The sequence below is a fragment of the Gigantopelta aegis genome, unplaced genomic scaffold (assembly GCF_016097555.1).
Source record: "Gigantopelta aegis isolate Gae_Host unplaced genomic scaffold, Gae_host_genome ctg6149_pilon_pilon, whole genome shotgun sequence".
NCBI lineage: Eukaryota > Metazoa > Mollusca > Gastropoda > Neomphalida > Peltospiridae > Gigantopelta > Gigantopelta aegis.
In genome coordinates, this window is record NW_024534859.1 from 274 (window position 1) to 17,898 (window position 17,625).

Genomic DNA, 17,625 nt, shown 5'->3' on the forward strand with positions numbered 1-17,625 from the left:
ACTGAGGTTTAATTAGCTCTTTAACTGTTTGAGTTTTGTTTCCTAAATCAGGGCCGCAGCAAGATTTGTTAAATTTTGTATTGCTTGCCGCCCCGCAAATTGTTGCAAATTTTTAAAGAGGAATAAGGGATTGTAAGTCCCCCTGTTTGTATGCAGCCCATGGACCAATAATTAAACAATACAGATATATCTAAACCGTTGGCTCTTGCCTGGCTTTGCTGCAGCAGAGACACAAATGGTCGTACAGGTGTTTAGTAATAGCATCACTGTTGGAGACAGTCCCTAAAATTTTCCCTGTTAATAATCTGTCGTAGATATATACAAAAAATGAAAATACTCACTTAAAGCTGGCTCGCTTAATACTATGGTCACTAGATCTTGGTGGGGGCTCTTCAATACTTCATCATCTGATTGTTTAGCTTTCTCTTGTAATGATTTAGTTAATAATGTCGAGCCCCAAATAAACACTAACATTGTTATTAACAAAAGAACTACTACCCTTTGGTGTGACTGGTTGACTACACTAACTTCTCCATTCTCCCTTCTGAGACATGTTTCCTAGGAGGACAACATCTTACAATAAAACTAAACTAGGCAAATATTATGATGTGAAGTGTAATAACAGGCGTTTACTTTTTTATTGTAATTTATGAAATTGTTGTTAGATACTTGCGCATAATTCGTTTCACTTACTGCGTTGTAGTGATAGATCGATACGTCAGAATGAAAGTTAATGCTCAGCAATGAGAAACAGTGCGTCACTTTCTTTCTCGTTGTTGGTCAGCACGGAAATTGCTGTAAACGCTCACGTGATCGAACACGTGATTATAGGCGCTGAATTTTTAAATGGCTAGTACAAACTCCGTGTCCTCTACCTAGTTGTGTTCTTGCTAAAATAGAAGCAGATTTTGTCTTGTTTTATATGGTGTTTATTTTTACAATATTTTTGCCATTATGTTTTGTAGCAAGCAGTTAATGACAGATTCCCATATGTTTGTTATCAAGTGTGATCACTACTTTTGGGCAGGTAATTATTTTAATTCATTTTATTAAATTTATTTATTATTGTGTTAGACAATGTATTATTGGTGTTGGTACCATCTGCCCTCAGTGTAACCTTCCAGTCTGGATTAAGATCTATTGTTCCCCAACTATCAGCTACAACTATCCTTTGCTATATTAAAAAACTAATATCTTTGACCACACCCATTAATAAAACCTCAGATGACATCACAAAGCAGTTCTTCATTTGTGTTCTCAGTTGTCCACACACCATAACACTCGGTGTACCATTAGTTTCTGTTAATTGTCGTTGGACATGTCCACTAAGCAAAGAACTGTAAAGAAGAAAAGACCATTGGATTATACGAAGCCAACTAAACGAATCAAATATGATGATTCTATTAAATGTTTTGATATACTTCAACTGTCATGAAGTTCCATCTACTTCATTAATTAACAAAGAAATGTAGCAGAGGAATTGTACAGAGGAGAGACCCCTTCATAGAAGCAGCAATTAAAGTAATATTTTCAATGTTTTTTATATTATTATATTATATGTTGGTACAGGGTGATGACAATAAGTCTGATACGGCGTTATTTGTGTCAAAGCGGCTGATCCTAATGTTCAAGATCATGCTGGATGGACCCCTCTAAGTAAAATATTTTACATTATAATATAGATGATCATAGATATTTTAATCTTAGCACGAGGCATGTAACCATGGTTTACAAGACTGTAGTTGAGATTTGTTAAATCATGAGGAGCATTAATTAATGTACCAGGTTATAATAATGATACTCCATTACATGATGCTGTACGCAATGGACATATTCATATAGTCAGACTATTAGTTAAGAATGGAGCTAATTGTTGTCTAAGTAAATAATATAATACATTGCTACTTAATTGATGTAAAAATAGAAATCACGAGGGACATACTCCTAATGACTTGGCAATCACTGATTCATGAAGTTAGCACGGTACCATCTCCTGAATCAACTGTTGTTCAAGTAAAGACAACATTCATGATTCTATTAAATCATGTTTGACATTAATAGGGGTGGTCACCCTCCTCTCTCCATCTCAAACATTATGTGATTATTAGTTCAGGGCTAAAAAGTATCCAGAGGGTTAGTTTATAACTAAATTAACTAAGATCATGTTAATTATTAGAAAGAGTTGTACAAAGTAGCTAATTATTAGAGCTGATGTTGTCTCTGAGTTCACTCAAAATGGTAAGATTTATTCAGTGATTTTTATTATATGTTATCTCTTATAGTAACTCATGTTATTACTGAATCTGAAGATCTCTGTTGTCCACGTACTTTAAGTGTTTGTCTGCTATTTGTATAGGATGTTGGTTGTTGAACTATCAATGTAAGTTAATAATGTTATCTTGTAAATTAATGTGATACTAATAGGGTTAACAAAAAGTTTAGAAAATGGACACTGGGCTAATGAAGAGGGTATTTAATACAAGGGTTTTTATTTCAAGGTCATTGCTTATTAACCAATGCTCCCAAAAAATGTCATCTTAATGCTCTTTCTAAAGTAAGGAACAAACCCCTTTGGACTACTAAATGATTTTTTTTCCCACAGCTCCAAGATTATTTGATGGTTGTGAATTCTTCTCTTTAAGGTCTGTCTCCCAACCATCAACCCTCCAAGAATGAGCTCACTAAATTAGTACAGTTAGCTGGTGGAAAAGTATTAACAAGAGAACCAAAACCATCAGATGAAAATGATGCTATATTTACTACAAATTTTTGCTATCCTTTCCATGCTCCTCCTGTATCAATTTTTACAACTTGTCATACTTTTATTGTGTCAGTAATCACCTCTTCAAGAAGAATCAACTCATGTTTAGCTGAAGTACCTTTTGACTGGATTTTAGATAGTTTGTCACATTTCAAACTTATAGAATTTTAATTTAATCACTGAGTTCTTCTAAAGTGACAACTCGTCGTTTTTTTGTCCTAATAACTTCATCATTATCTGATGTTCTTCTTTTTTTATTTTCTCCATGTTGCTATTGTCGAAATAAAACACATCATTATTAAAAGTATGTACATACTTTATGTTTGTAACCCTCTGTTATTGCTAATACAAGACCTGGATATCTGTTGTCATGGTAACATTACTATGTATCATAAAGGAACATTACCTTGGTTTTAATTCTGTGTATTTTGTAATGATTTTTATTAACAGCATGTGACATTTTGGTACTCCCTCAGCACCTAAAAATAGTATAATTGTCATTAAATTAACAGGGTCATTCTCACTTTGAAAGACTTCTTTTCCAGGTAAATATTTCAAAGTGTTTTCTAAATGATCTAACATTGGTGTGAGTGTAGGTACAGGATCACTAGTGTTAGTATGTCATAGATATCAAATTGGTACAAATACCTTAGTTTTTTTGAACTTTATTTAGACAATAATCTATAAACTTTGCTATTTTATTGGGCTTGGAAGTAATCCATCGAGTAATGACTGCACTCACTACGTGGCTGTAAGAAGATGTAGGGAGAGACAGAGGTTGCCTACAGCTCCAGGAATGCTTCTAAATAATGTTATTAACAACAAATGATAGTTACACTGATATTAACTGACGGCTCTTGTTTCAAGACAAGCAATGCTCCAGAAATGGCCTCAGGATGCTCAGCAGGATTAATATGTTTTAGAAGAGTTACAATGTGATGAATTTCGGGGCTCTCAGCTGACAATAATTGCCATACACAGAACTGTTCAAAACGAGTCCCATTGTAAACTAGAAGCTAAACACAAATATATATAGTCAATAAACTAGTACACACCAACTAATGATATCTTGAAAGTTGTGCTTTACCAAACATTGTTATTTTCTTCAGTGACAAACTCAACATGAGGGAATTTAACTACATTATAAACGGAATGATTTTGAGTATCAGCAAACATAATACTTACCTGATGAGGATCAATATGAGAAACAATAATATTAATTACACTAGAACATCCTATTAACTCATCTGGAAACTGGATCATTGAGAAAATTACAATGATAGCAAACTAACAACACTATTATTACCTCTACTAAAAGAGCTGTCAATAGCTCAAAGAAAATATCACTTTCTTCATTGGCACAGATCTATAGAGTGTGTGATGTTTTGTAATACTTCATATGCCCAGTACCTGAGTATCTTGTAGGAGCGCCCTGCTGTAAGTTAGGTTCTGTATTTTTTGGGTGTTGCATATGCTTTTATATTCAGAGAGTTTAAACTAGACACAAAGTTAGTAAATACAATTATTATAACTAACTTGGGTGTTTGATATAAATAGTATATGAATAATATCCTAGTTTTAACTGGTTATTTTGAATCATTGACAACAATGGAGTTAAAGTTATAGTGTCAAGACAAGACTCCAATAAATAATGGAGTGGTCTATTTCTATTAACAACTAAATTAGAAAATGTAAAGAAAAATACTTACTGAAGAGTACATCCTATCTCGACAATCTTCATTCAAGCAATGTGCTAAAGGTTTTGCCCAATTGATAACATCTATAAACTAATAAATTTATAAAGACTAATGCCACAAAGTTCTACCTGTTCATCAAGTAACTCCAAAATGTTACGCAATAACTGTACAGAATCACTTATTAAGAGAGACAATGTTAAGACTTTAATATTATGTGATAGATTACCTTTTAGCTCTAAATTCTTCCATTTTTTCTTGTAGAAGGGTAGGTAATTTATTGACATTGATCCAGGGTCATCCTCTTCAACAGTCTGTTCTTCTGGTGAAAGCTGTTCTATTAAAACTGAGGGTATTGTGATAACAATGGAAATTGATGGTACCTGAAAAGACACCAGTGACTTCATCTCTTCTCCAACAAGTTCTTCATCAGTACAATAACTAAAGAGTTTTCCTCTTCTTGCTCGATATATCATATGAAACAGTTGATGATACTATTGCAAAACAATAAAATATACATTAATCTATCATGATTGTACATTGTGTGTAAAGGTCAGGAAATGTTTGTTTTTAGTAAAGTCTGTATTTCATCATCTAGTTTAACACTGCAGAACAATGGTTCTAATGATCTAGCAACACAAAGAAATTTGTTGATTTATGTTCTGATCTCTTACGACAGTACTCCTTTTTTAACAACATCTTCAAAAGCTGCTTGAATTCCACTTTTTACAGAGGGAGCTAGCTCTACACTGAACTGTGGTACAAGCTGTTATAATAGAATATGTTTAACATTATTCAAGTAACAGTAAACTGACTCTGCACACAAAGTCCAGTAATGATATTGTGATTTGTGGATGAGAACGAAGAGAATGAAACATTAGTAATGCAGCAGGTTCTACATAATGAGTGTATCTAATGTAATATTTCATACAAACTGACCTATGTTCATGATATTATCTAATTCAGGATTGTAGAGAAGCCAGTCATAAAAAAGAGACAACTTATGCATTAGCACAAATACAACAGGATTAGACTATAAAACACGGGATACTAAAAGGATTACTTTCTAAGAACATAATTACTTGAGCTAATGAGAGGAGCCAGCCAATGAAAGCCCATCGCGGTAAAATATCTGATCCAAGTATTTCATTAGGTGGATGAATCACACAGCATACAAAACGAATTAATTCAGGAATGACAAACAAACTTTCTGGTGTTGACAGATACTGTTAATAATACAATAAAGATAATACTGTAAAAATACATTACTATTACTTTTCTTAAAAACCACTCTTGATAACGTTTATGGAGACCAAACTTGACCTGTATAATAATAATAATGAATTATATCAGATAATAGTAATCACCTTGGACAACAAGAAATTCAATTTAATTTCTGAGTCTGTTACTATTCGACCAGCAACAAATCTTCGAGAAGTACGACGAGTGAGAATCTGAGTTACACCCTATAAAAATCATTATAGCAATCCTCCTTTATAATCATAGTACTAACCAGTAAATGATGGATCAAGTTTGTCAGGTTTATGCGTATCAGGTCAAACCAAAATTGAGTGAACTTGGGGACTCTATAATATTACATGTTAATATTATTTCATATAGTATCAGGTCACCTTGCTACATTTTGTAATAACCTAACTAAGTCTCGTCCAATTTGTAAAGAGTCATTGAACTAATAGAAAATGCACAAGACATCTAATTCAATAAAAACATACTTTACTCCTAAGTAATGACAGTGTGAAATCAATTTCCATTTCTTGTAACTGAACTAGAGAAGATGACATCAAATGTGATGGTAAAAGTGAAAGGTAAGTGAATATAACACTGGTTACTAATGCAGGCTGTACTTCTAACCAAGCTCTACATATAATAAAAACAAACAAATGTCATAATTATTGTTTACCTATTGTCAAGAAAAACAGTTGCAAAAGATTTTCAGCTAACCAAACATCCTGAGGTGCAATACTACCACTATTGTATTGTAATCAATTATAATATCATTATACTCTCTTACCTGGCATTTGTTTAAGGAAGGCAAAACAAAGTCGATCTGCACCAGTTACCTTAGTTTGAATGAGCTGTTTAGTTAACCCTAATAACTAATGAGAGAGAGAGAGAGAGATAGAGAGAGAGAGATGATAAGAGAGAGAGAGAGAGAGAGAGGATATGAGTGACAGTTTTATTAACCTACTTGCATTCGAGTTGTATCTAATAATTTTGGAAGTTTCTTTCTAAAATCAAAAGTTCTGTAATATGAATAAACCACACCCATACCATCTCTGGTCACTAATGTTAGTGTGGTATAGGACTAAATACAATGGAAATAAAACATTAATTATTACAAATTATATATACCTTATGACATAAAGATGTGTCAGTCAAAACTGAAAACAACAGAGCTAATGTAGTCTCTTCGTGATCTTGTGCACTTCGACAAACCTACTTTTATTACTATTAAATAACTAATTAAGAATACCTTAATATTAAGTTGATCATAGAGTTCATTTTCCTTCATAGAAGAGTCAGAGTTGTGAGGTCACGATGACACCTCTCTAATCTCTAATAAAGTTCCACACATGTTAAATTGGATTGACTACATGTTAAATACCTCGTCTAACTCATTCTCGTACATCAAGTATACTGTAAGTAAATAGACGAGAACTTTTTACCACTACGACTCATCATGGCAAGACTAACTTTAGTATACGGAATTGGGTAATTTTTCTTCCATTGCATTCGTTAAAAAAATTCAGAATGTTTACGTATATACTTCCGTAAATTAGCAAGCCCCACCTATTTTATTGTAGAAATGTTTCAGCAGCAGGTTAGTATAATATGTTACCAGGAACAGCTTATATTTTCTTGTAGTTTTGTTCATCTTTAATTGTGCAGTCAATTCCTCTTCATATAAGACCAGCCACAAACTTAAGGTAAACTAATAATATTGTCTTGGAATTGTTCTGCCTTCCTATAACAGGAAACAAGAATGTCTCTCTACAACTTTTAAAGTTTTTTTTGAACAGTCATTTCCATATCCCTAATCCTTGGGAAGCAGCACACTGACTTTAGCAATCAAACTAAGCCAACTTTCTCGTCTGGGAAAAAGATACTTGTATTGCAGAAAGAGAGAACACAATACTTACAAAGACAACCACAAACTTCAAAGTTTAAAGATCAGCTTTCACTAACAGCTAATGGACAAAATTTCAATACAAGCAAATCAGTTAGGATCACAAATATCAAGTCAAAACAGTTAAACAGAAATAGTAGTTATGAACATGATAATTTACAACAATTTTCTAAACATAGAGTTTTGTTTCAAGAGTTTTGCATAACTTGGAGGGCACATCTACGATATCCAATCTTCACTATTAACAATGGGACACAGCTTAATGTAGTAATAAGTGTTGTCTTCCACACAAAGTCAAAAGTCAACAGAAAACTGCCATCTAATAAGAGATGCATATTACTTTATTATATTGATATATCTTTACCAAAATAATCTTTGAGAAGAACAAGTGATAAAATGGTAATAACAATGCTGATTATTTCAGCTAGTATCATAAAGTCCGTGCCAAGTTTCTAATGGTTAATGCACCATTAATAATTCAGTCAATATTAGAGCAGTAAATGTGATAGCTACAACATGAATTAACTGAGACTCAAATAGCCAAAATCCAAGCAACATAATAATACCACCTACACAAATGATTGCTTTACTTGTATCATAAGAATATGATGTACCTTGATAAACACTGATTAATATCCACAAGAAGAAAGTTTTTAATGACAAGGAGCGACCCTATCATTTGTGATGTAAGAGATAAAGTAAGTTAATGGTTACCTTCATAAGGTCTTGATAGAGTTCTGGATAAGTTAATGCTACATCTGAAGAGACATCTTCATCAAGAACAAGAGAAAGACTGGAGCCATTGTGTAAATTGTGGAATAACTAAAGTATCTATGATCGAAACTATTGATACCAATAGAGAGCCTTACCCGATCATTAAAATACCCTCATAAAGAGAAAGTGCACACAAAATAAAAAATCGCAGAAAAAACTGCCTAAAGAGAAAAGAGGTGATTTTTTATGACTCTATTCATACCTGCATAGCTGAAATAATAAGACCTCTGTGAATAACAAATTGACTGAGTGAGGCAGATCGCTTGTAACTGGACCACAAATAATGACCATTCAAATATCTTTTTATTACTTACCAGTTTCTTCCATGCCATAATAACAGTCGACTGATATGACTAAATTGAGTAATATAGAAAAATCAGCTGCTAAAGATGCTTGTTTCCCCTCCTATTATAAATAATAATAGTTCATGTGTCTGCATTATTGATTATACCTTGCCTACAACTCCAATACCTACATTAGCTGCTTGAATCATACTAACATCATTACCGCCATCTCCTATGTATCATAACATTTTATATGAAAGATTTAGTGTCTATAATAATACCTATAGCAACAAATTGATTTTTTAGTGTATGACTTTAGCAGATGAACTATTTGAGCTTTATGACTTGGTGAACAGCGACAACAAACTACTGCAGGACATTGACATGCTAGTTCAACAAACTCATGCTCATAATGACGTAGACATAACTTGAGTGAAATATAATGCACTATAATATGACATGTACTCACTTCCAGTGACTGTCCTGTAATAACTAAAGCATTATCATTTTTTTACGTAGCTGATTTAGCTGTGAATGGACCTCAGCCCGAGTAGATACCTTGTATAATACTATAACAATGATTGATATTAATGACCCAGGTACCTGGTGGAAAGTATAGATTGGTTGATTACGATTAATTAACTTTGCACTAAGAGAAATGGATGTAGCAGTTTCCATTTTATCTCCTGTCAGCATCCATACCTTTTTTACATTACATAATCACATATAATAATAATACAATATGTTACTTTGATTCCTGCATTTTTCAATAGTTCTAATGTGGGACGACTGATCATCATTCTAATGTATTACATAATTTTTTTGAATTATACAAGCTAACATTACTTGCAGTTTATCTTCAACTCCAGTTTACACATAAAAGTTCCAAGTTTTCTTCTAAACTATCAATTACAGAAGCACTTTGTACTTCTCTATCTGTTACACTCAATTGTGCTTGTTTGTAATGATGCTATGTACAAATAGAAAAAATATTTAAAGTGTCTGTTAGAAAAGCAACATATGTTGTTAGAAAATTATAGTTAAAATGTCAATTCATGTACTTTTTTCAAAAGAAACAGTAGTTAAGCTTACATTGAAGATGGAAAGTTGATCTTCAGAAAGAACCTTCTTTCCTACCACAAGAGTCGAAGTCCTTCTCTAGCCATATTATCACACTGGATATTATAATAATTAAGGTGGGTATTGTTAATAGTTATCATACTTCTTCAATTAGCCAATCACTGTATTCAACAATAGCATTCATAACAGAATCAGCACCTTTCATATAGAAAATTATTTGGCCTGTGTTAGTGTTCTATGTCAAATAAGACATTAGAATAATATAGTGTTTATAAAACATACCCTCACAATGATACCCATCCTTTTCCTTTCTGATGTGAAAGGAAACATGTGTAATATATCATATGTAATGACAGTGTGGTCTGGTAGTTGTAGTTGTAAAGTAGAAATTGTTCTAGAGATCAAAGTCACTCCAACACTTTTACTCCATTCAACCAAAGCAATCTTTATAATTAAATAACATTTTCTACAAAATAATAATATTACTTCATCTGGACTTGAAGCTTGATAACAAAGACTTTGTAATGAAGGGGCTTCTCTAGAAAACAACAAGATGTCTGTTTCATCATCTTCAAGTGGTTCTTCGTGTTCTTCTTTGATAGGGTTGACATTATGACAAAGAGCTAGTGCTAGTACACTCTCCAATAACTTGTTTACATTAAGTGCCTGAGATGATGAAGTTTATAAAATGACAACTTAAAAGACTTTGTACTAACTTGACTTGAGGATGGATGACTATGAGTGTAACACAAACTAAGACATCTTCTAACCTGAAACCAAAATTTGACATAAAGAATATTGCACTTAGAGTAACATAAGTTATGGCTAATGCTGCTGCTACTACTAAGTCATTTTCAGAAAGCAATGGATGGACTTTATTGCATCGTGCAGTTGCCAAAAATTACTTTCCAAGAGTGAAAAAGCTATGTTTTTCATTTCCTGAAGATTTAGAGAAGAGGACAAACGATATGGAGAGTTTGGACACCACTTTTACTAGCAGCTAAGTCAGGCTCTATCGAATCATTTCTTGTGTTATTACGAGCTGGTGCCAATAGTACAACAACATCTGGTGCTGGACTGTCAGTAGTACAAGTTGCAGCTTCATCAGGTCATGTTCATTTGATACTTGCTATAATAAATGAACCTCCCTTCACTGGTAACGGAATTCTTAGTCAAGTGTGTTACTATGTACAGTACATGCAACCTGGGGTAAGTGCCTTTACAAATGGATTACTTGCCTTAGAGACAGTGTTGTCCACTCTATTATCATATCAACAAGATGATATTGTAGCTACCCTTCATCAATGCCACATTGTCAATGTTTTTGAAGCGGTATTGGAACGTGTCCTTCAAGACAAGTTAGTTTCAGCAGGAGCTAGTATATCAAAATCAGTGGCATTAACAATACCATTATTAGCTGAGACAATTGCCCATCAAAAATACCAAAACATCTCATCTTATTAATGCAAATAATAGAAGATACTAAAGCTTGTTATAGAGCTCTTCAGCAATAGCAGAGTTAACTAACTATGCTTCTGATGGCTCTGCTGTGGTTTTTTGCATTAGGAGGCCCATTGACACTGTTCAAAGTTTTGCAACAGCATCGAAGTAAAGATCTACATATTATTGCAATGAAATGTATTGCTCATGGAGGAAAGAGCTCTCTTTGTTAGCAGATCAATTTGCTTCTCATGAAGTAATGGCTGGTTTCATGCATGCTCTGTCAAACAGCAATGACTCAGAGGTCATTGCAAGTACTTTATCAGCACTAAATAGCCTAGTTATCTCTAGTAATGCAGTCAAACAAAGCTCAATTAAGGTAGGATTGGTTGAAAAAACTCTGCTCCTTTTAAAACCATTTGATAAAGTACTTATGGAGTCCTGCATACTTTTATTACGTTCACTATGTACTGGTAATGGTGATGTAGAAGATGTGATCAAAAAGCATCCACATGCAATCACTATCCTCATGCATATTACTGAACATGGTCTTAACACACATCTTCAACAAATTACATTTGAGATATTATGGTTGACAGCTGGTAACAATTTAGCTGAAAGGCGAGCATTAGCAACAGTGCTTGGTTCAGATTGCCTAGTAGTTCTAACAGAATTAGGAAGTCAGAACCTTCAAACATTAGCTATCTCTGCACTAAAATTACTCACACCAGCTGTCTACAACTTGCAGTCACAAATAATACAGTCAGGTGGTATAATATCACTTGTTACCATTATCAGAAATAATTCTGAAGATGATACTAATGTGCTGCAATGGAAGCCTTAGAAAACCTTGGCTGTCGTCTAGGCATGCAACCAAACACAAGTGCTCAATCTGGTTTACAGCAAGTGGATGGAATCCATTGTTGTTAAGATTATACCAAAATAACGTGACTAGTAGAATCAAAGAGCAAGCATTATGTACTGTAGCTGCATATTCTATTCGAACTAGAACTATTAAGAATGCTATACTACGTGTCAAATCTTTGCAGGATTTATTACAAACCATTACAAAGATGGTGTGGTGGTGTATCCATCATATATACACGTGCAGTGTGCTATCTAGCTTATAATACAACTCAAATACAAGCGAAGATGGTGACAAATGGAGGCATGCTTATACAGCCATTTTTAACATTAGCTAGCAAAGATGAAGTGTTAAATGCTGAAGTTGCATTTCAAATGGTGGTATTAGCAAGAATTTATACTGATTATAAACCTACTCAAATTATGGCGTTTGGTATCAAACGTTTGATGCACAGTCTTAAGCAAAACGTCAATGCAAACCTAGATTTAGAAGTGAATACAGGCGTCTTAATTTGTGGACTAGTACACATGCGTGCAGGGCTGGCAGGAGGATTTGTAGCACTAGGTGTTATTCCTCTTTTAGTAAATATGTTAGCCAGTAAACAAGAAGAAACTCGACGTATAGCTGCTGTTTTGTTTGTGCTTGCTGACCTTCCACCATCCAGCTGTTAAAAAAATTCTCCAACATTTTCGTGTACAACCCAAACAGTGTTTTCGGATGAGATACTATTGTGGTGATTACCAACCTTCTCAATATTTCATTGAAAACTGGGAGAGCTTTTGCAGAACAAACTCTTTGTCTGACAGAAAGTAATCATTATCTTTTTTTTAAGCGGCAAACATAACAATTGTTTCCTATCAAGGTATAAAAGGCTGTCCCCTGACATTATTAAATTGGTCAAGATGATGCAAACCACTTTTGGTAGGTCATTGTTAATTATAAATTGTTTTTATATATACTTTTACATAGGAAACGTAATCAAACCAGTACAAACTATAAAACAAGATCAAGACTCAGGGGATCAAGAATTTTATACCAGAGCTGCATCAGCTTCTGATCAACCGCTCAAACGATCATTATCACGACTTCAACAGCCTAGCAGAGGCTCTATCAAATTACCAGCACTCCCACTATCCCAGCAATTTCAAAAGACATGCTTACCTCATCAACAGACTCAGCAGAATAGGACATAGATCCCAAATGTATCTTTTTTAAATACCTGAACAAAGACTATGTAGAACATATTTGTAAAATTTAAATCTATTTACCATCTCATTTTTGGTCAAAGTGCCAGTTTTGTCACTGAGCAAATACTCAATTCGACCAAGTTCTTCAGAAATGGTACTGCTTCTTACAAGTGTATTAGCAATACAAGTATCTCTTTGAATGATCCAGCTATATACTAGTTTTCCCATATCCAAGTTGACACGTAAACTATAAAATAAAAAAATGACTAGGATCTCAATGACATAACAATCTTTACCTAATTGGAATTATGTATGAAAAGAGTATTACAAACCGTATGATATATACAAACCATGGTCCTGAAAAGCCCTGATGCATAGGACACTAACAATATAGTGGTTTTTTGTTCATTCATTACCTTCAGTGCTAACATAATTACAGCTACAATCAACATTGCTAAAAAGAGAAGCTTTGTCCGGTTGTTGATTTCCTCATCCACTTGTCCATTCTTTAGAGAAATTCAAAAAACTTGAAAGAATTCATTGAACTCACCTTGACTCTAGGTGTACTAGTGTGGAGTGCACTACGAGTATCATGGCCAGTATAAATGACCAGACCCATCACAGAGCCTAAATAAGTCAATATAATAACATTTAATAAAGACAATATACCTGTAGCAAGAACAGTGTTTGACCATAATGTGTTCACTATAGAGAGGGGTTCATATATAGTTTCATCATTGCTATTTCCATCCTGAAGAGAAGTAAAGATGTTTTATAGTTAGCATTGAGAGAATGTACCATTGACAATTTCCCAGTAAATGAATACAGCTTCTTTTGAGGAGGTTCAACAATCACTGTTATATTTTGTGATAGTAAGTCCTATGATCGAATCAAAACTATGAACACATTGAAAATGAAGATACCTCATCACACTCTAATTGCTGTAGACAAGGTAATGCTGTGCGCAGTTTCCATCTTTTTTTCGCCATCTAATTGATCAGTACGAATAAAACATGACCCTATAAAGATTATAATTGTTAATTAAATAGGGGGACCCTATAAAGATTATAATTGTTAATTAAAATACCAATTATAAAATCATACCATTATTACTTAATGAAGTACGTAATAAGATCATATCTGCTGGTACACGTTGATCCTAAATGATTAGCAATAATTAGCATTTGAACTCAGCTCAGTACCCTATTAATGACAATAACATCTGATATGGCAATCTTGTCACTGGTAGTAACTACAAGACCTGTTCAAGCAACAAAGATATTATGGTGATCTAACTACAGCTCACCTTGCTTGGTCATTTTGTAATATTTTTGTTGATTGATTTCTTTGTCTCTTGTATATCTTTTTAATGTCATCAAAAATTTCACGACACATCGTGACACTAATAACAAATATCTACAAGCAATTGATATGTTATGTATATAGAATAAACATACCAGTGGACCCCAGTATGTATACCAATAACCAATCCGTAATTGAGGAACAAGCTGAGATAAAGCAATCATCAAAAAATATAGATTCAGAAAACCTTAAATTGCTGATATAATACCTATAAATTGTCATTAGGTTGATAAATTAGAGAAATGAGTGTCATACAACCTTTGGTAGGAAAGTGACAACATTATATTTCTGATTACATATCTTGTTTGATGAATATTGTTTCTAATAAGTAGAGTAATACTCATGTCATATCTTACTAGCCTTACAGCTATTTTATCTGTCATGACAATAGTTCTAGGTAATGATGGTTCACTTTTGAAGATACAATCATGCCAAAATCTAATAAATAGTTACAGTGTGTCCCATCATATTCTAAATCTTGCCTTTTCATTCTTTGGTAGTAGCTAATAGGATCTTGTTCATGATCAGATCCATCCTCACTCATTAAGGGTACCTATTAAGCATCATAATACTTATATAATGTATGTAATATATATATATAACATATATATACATACATATATACATACATACATACATACATACATACATATACATATATATATATATATATATATATGTATATGTATATATTGATCTCAGTGGAATATCTCACTTCATCTAAACTACTAAGTAAACTATCTTCGTGAGACACTCTACGACCGCCTCCTCCTACAGGAATATGACGATGGGGAGTCGACCAAGGGATACTTCCAAGACTAAGGGAAGGTAAATTATTAGCCATTAAACGAATACCAGCGTTGGAATTGAAAGGGTTAAATATTGTTCTGACATCATGTACCAGAGTACCAGATAAACAATTTTTGGGTCAAAAATGCAACGAGTAATGTTGATATGATTTAAGAAGAAACTATAACTCAAACTTCATAAATATTTTCAACAGTCTGGCGTGTAAGTTAACAGGACACACAGCAGTTTACGTTAACTCATAATACGTCATTACTCTTCATTATTTCTTTTTTAGGATTTGATTATGTCTGCTGTTGCTTTTGATGATTCCACATCTTTGTCTTTTTACTATAGCAGATATTAAAGTTGGGCAAGAACTAACATTTAGATATTCTGATAACACACAAGATACTTCTCTAAGTCATAAATCTTGTTAGTGTGGATCAAGTAATTGTATAGGATTTTTACCACATACTACTATAAGCTAATTGTGTTTTATTAATTAAAAAAAATATTATCTTTTATTACATACTATATGTTACATTATACATAGTGTTATTGTATCTAAATTACAACATTTTATGAGACATTACATATTTTACACTATTGTCAATTGTCAAAGTTAACACATGGACTAAGAAGGAACAAAAGATAATGAAGAATGTTTTTTATATGGATTTTATTTAAGCCCCTAAAAATTAAAATATGATTATCATTAATAGTGTTGTCCTACTCTGGACTGTCTTAAGTGTGATGTCGGTAATCATAATATTATTCATATGTGCCGTTAATGAGATTCATAATCGTACACAATGCGCCCACAAGTGTCTGAAGGCAAAATCTGCAGTAAATATAAAAGGAAACTAAAGCAGTCATGAGTGCCAGTGTGTTGTGGGCCAGCGTTCTGCAATGCATCAGACCTCTGAGATGGTTACCAGCATACTCTACGGAGTATCCGAAAGGCCGACTAGGATAGGGCTGGTAGTCTCCCTTTAAACGAGATGAGGCTGGTGTATTTGTGGTTCCCGGTTCCTGAATGCAAAATCCCTAAGAGCTGGAATCCCGTACGGCTGGTTTAAGTTAGGGCGATGCTCCAGCCAGGATTACCTCGTCTTCGGACGAGGGTTACCAAGCCAGGTGGCGGTCCTAGCTAGCAATAGCAGGGAATCCTGGAGCCTAAGTGGAAGCCTGATTGGGTGAGCGGTAGGAATCGTTTGGGCAACACACAAGGTTTTTTTTTAATTTTAAATGTATTCATAATATATAGTTGTATATATCTCTGTATTTTCGTCATATTTATTACAATTTTATGTACTTGGAAACTCTATTATTATATACAACTTATACAACTTGACACACAAGGGTTTTTAGTGTTTTTATATCTTACCATACATTTACTTAAACTACTGGGAAGGATGAATTTGATAAGTTGCATAGCGTATACAAAATATGCAATTTGTATTTACAAACATAAAACTATATAAGCAAAATTTTATTAAATATTAGCATAAATTTTCAGATAATAATTTTTTAATTGGTTTGACTGTTTATTAGATGCTTGAATCCTGATATTTAGAATCTATTAAAAAATTAAAGATAAGTCAGTATCAATATGATGAAGTCATAATACCTGACAACTAATATAGATTTATTTTATTTTTGTAGGAGCAATCAATATTTTATATCATTTATATTTTTAAGTGTCAAGGTCGCCTGCAAAGAAAGACCATACTTTAATATGAAATTAATAACGTTGTTTTTGTGTTAATTTTTATTTATGAAGACTAACAAAGTCACTAGTAGTCTCTGAGTTAGATTTGATCTAACTTTAGCCCATTCTTAGTATTCACTATCGTAAAATGAAGAATCATTCGTGTAATCCTAATCTCAAGTTGCTACCAGTACGAAAGGACTCAATGCTTCCACATCTATGTCTTTTCACTATAGCAGACATTAAAGTAGGGCAAGAACTAACATTTAGATATTATGATAACACACAAGATACTTCTCTAAGTCATAAATCTTGTTACTGTGGATCAAGTAATTGTATAGGATATTTACCACATACTACTATAAGCCTAATCGTGTTTTTATTAGTTAAAAAATATTATCTCTTATTACATACTATATGTTACATTATACATAGTGTATTGTATCTAAATTACAACAGTTTAGGAGACATTACATATTATACACTACTGTCAATTGTCAAAGTTACACATGACCTAAAAAGGAACAATA

At 33.2% G+C, this 17,625-nt stretch overlaps 1 pseudogene; it reads right to left on the minus strand.

Annotated features, from left to right (window-relative positions):
* Positions 1 to 7,763: 7,763 nt before the first annotated feature.
* LOC121366561 lies at positions 7,764 to 15,439 on the minus strand (annotated as a pseudogene).
* Between the last annotated feature and the right edge of the window lie 2,186 nt (positions 15,440 to 17,625).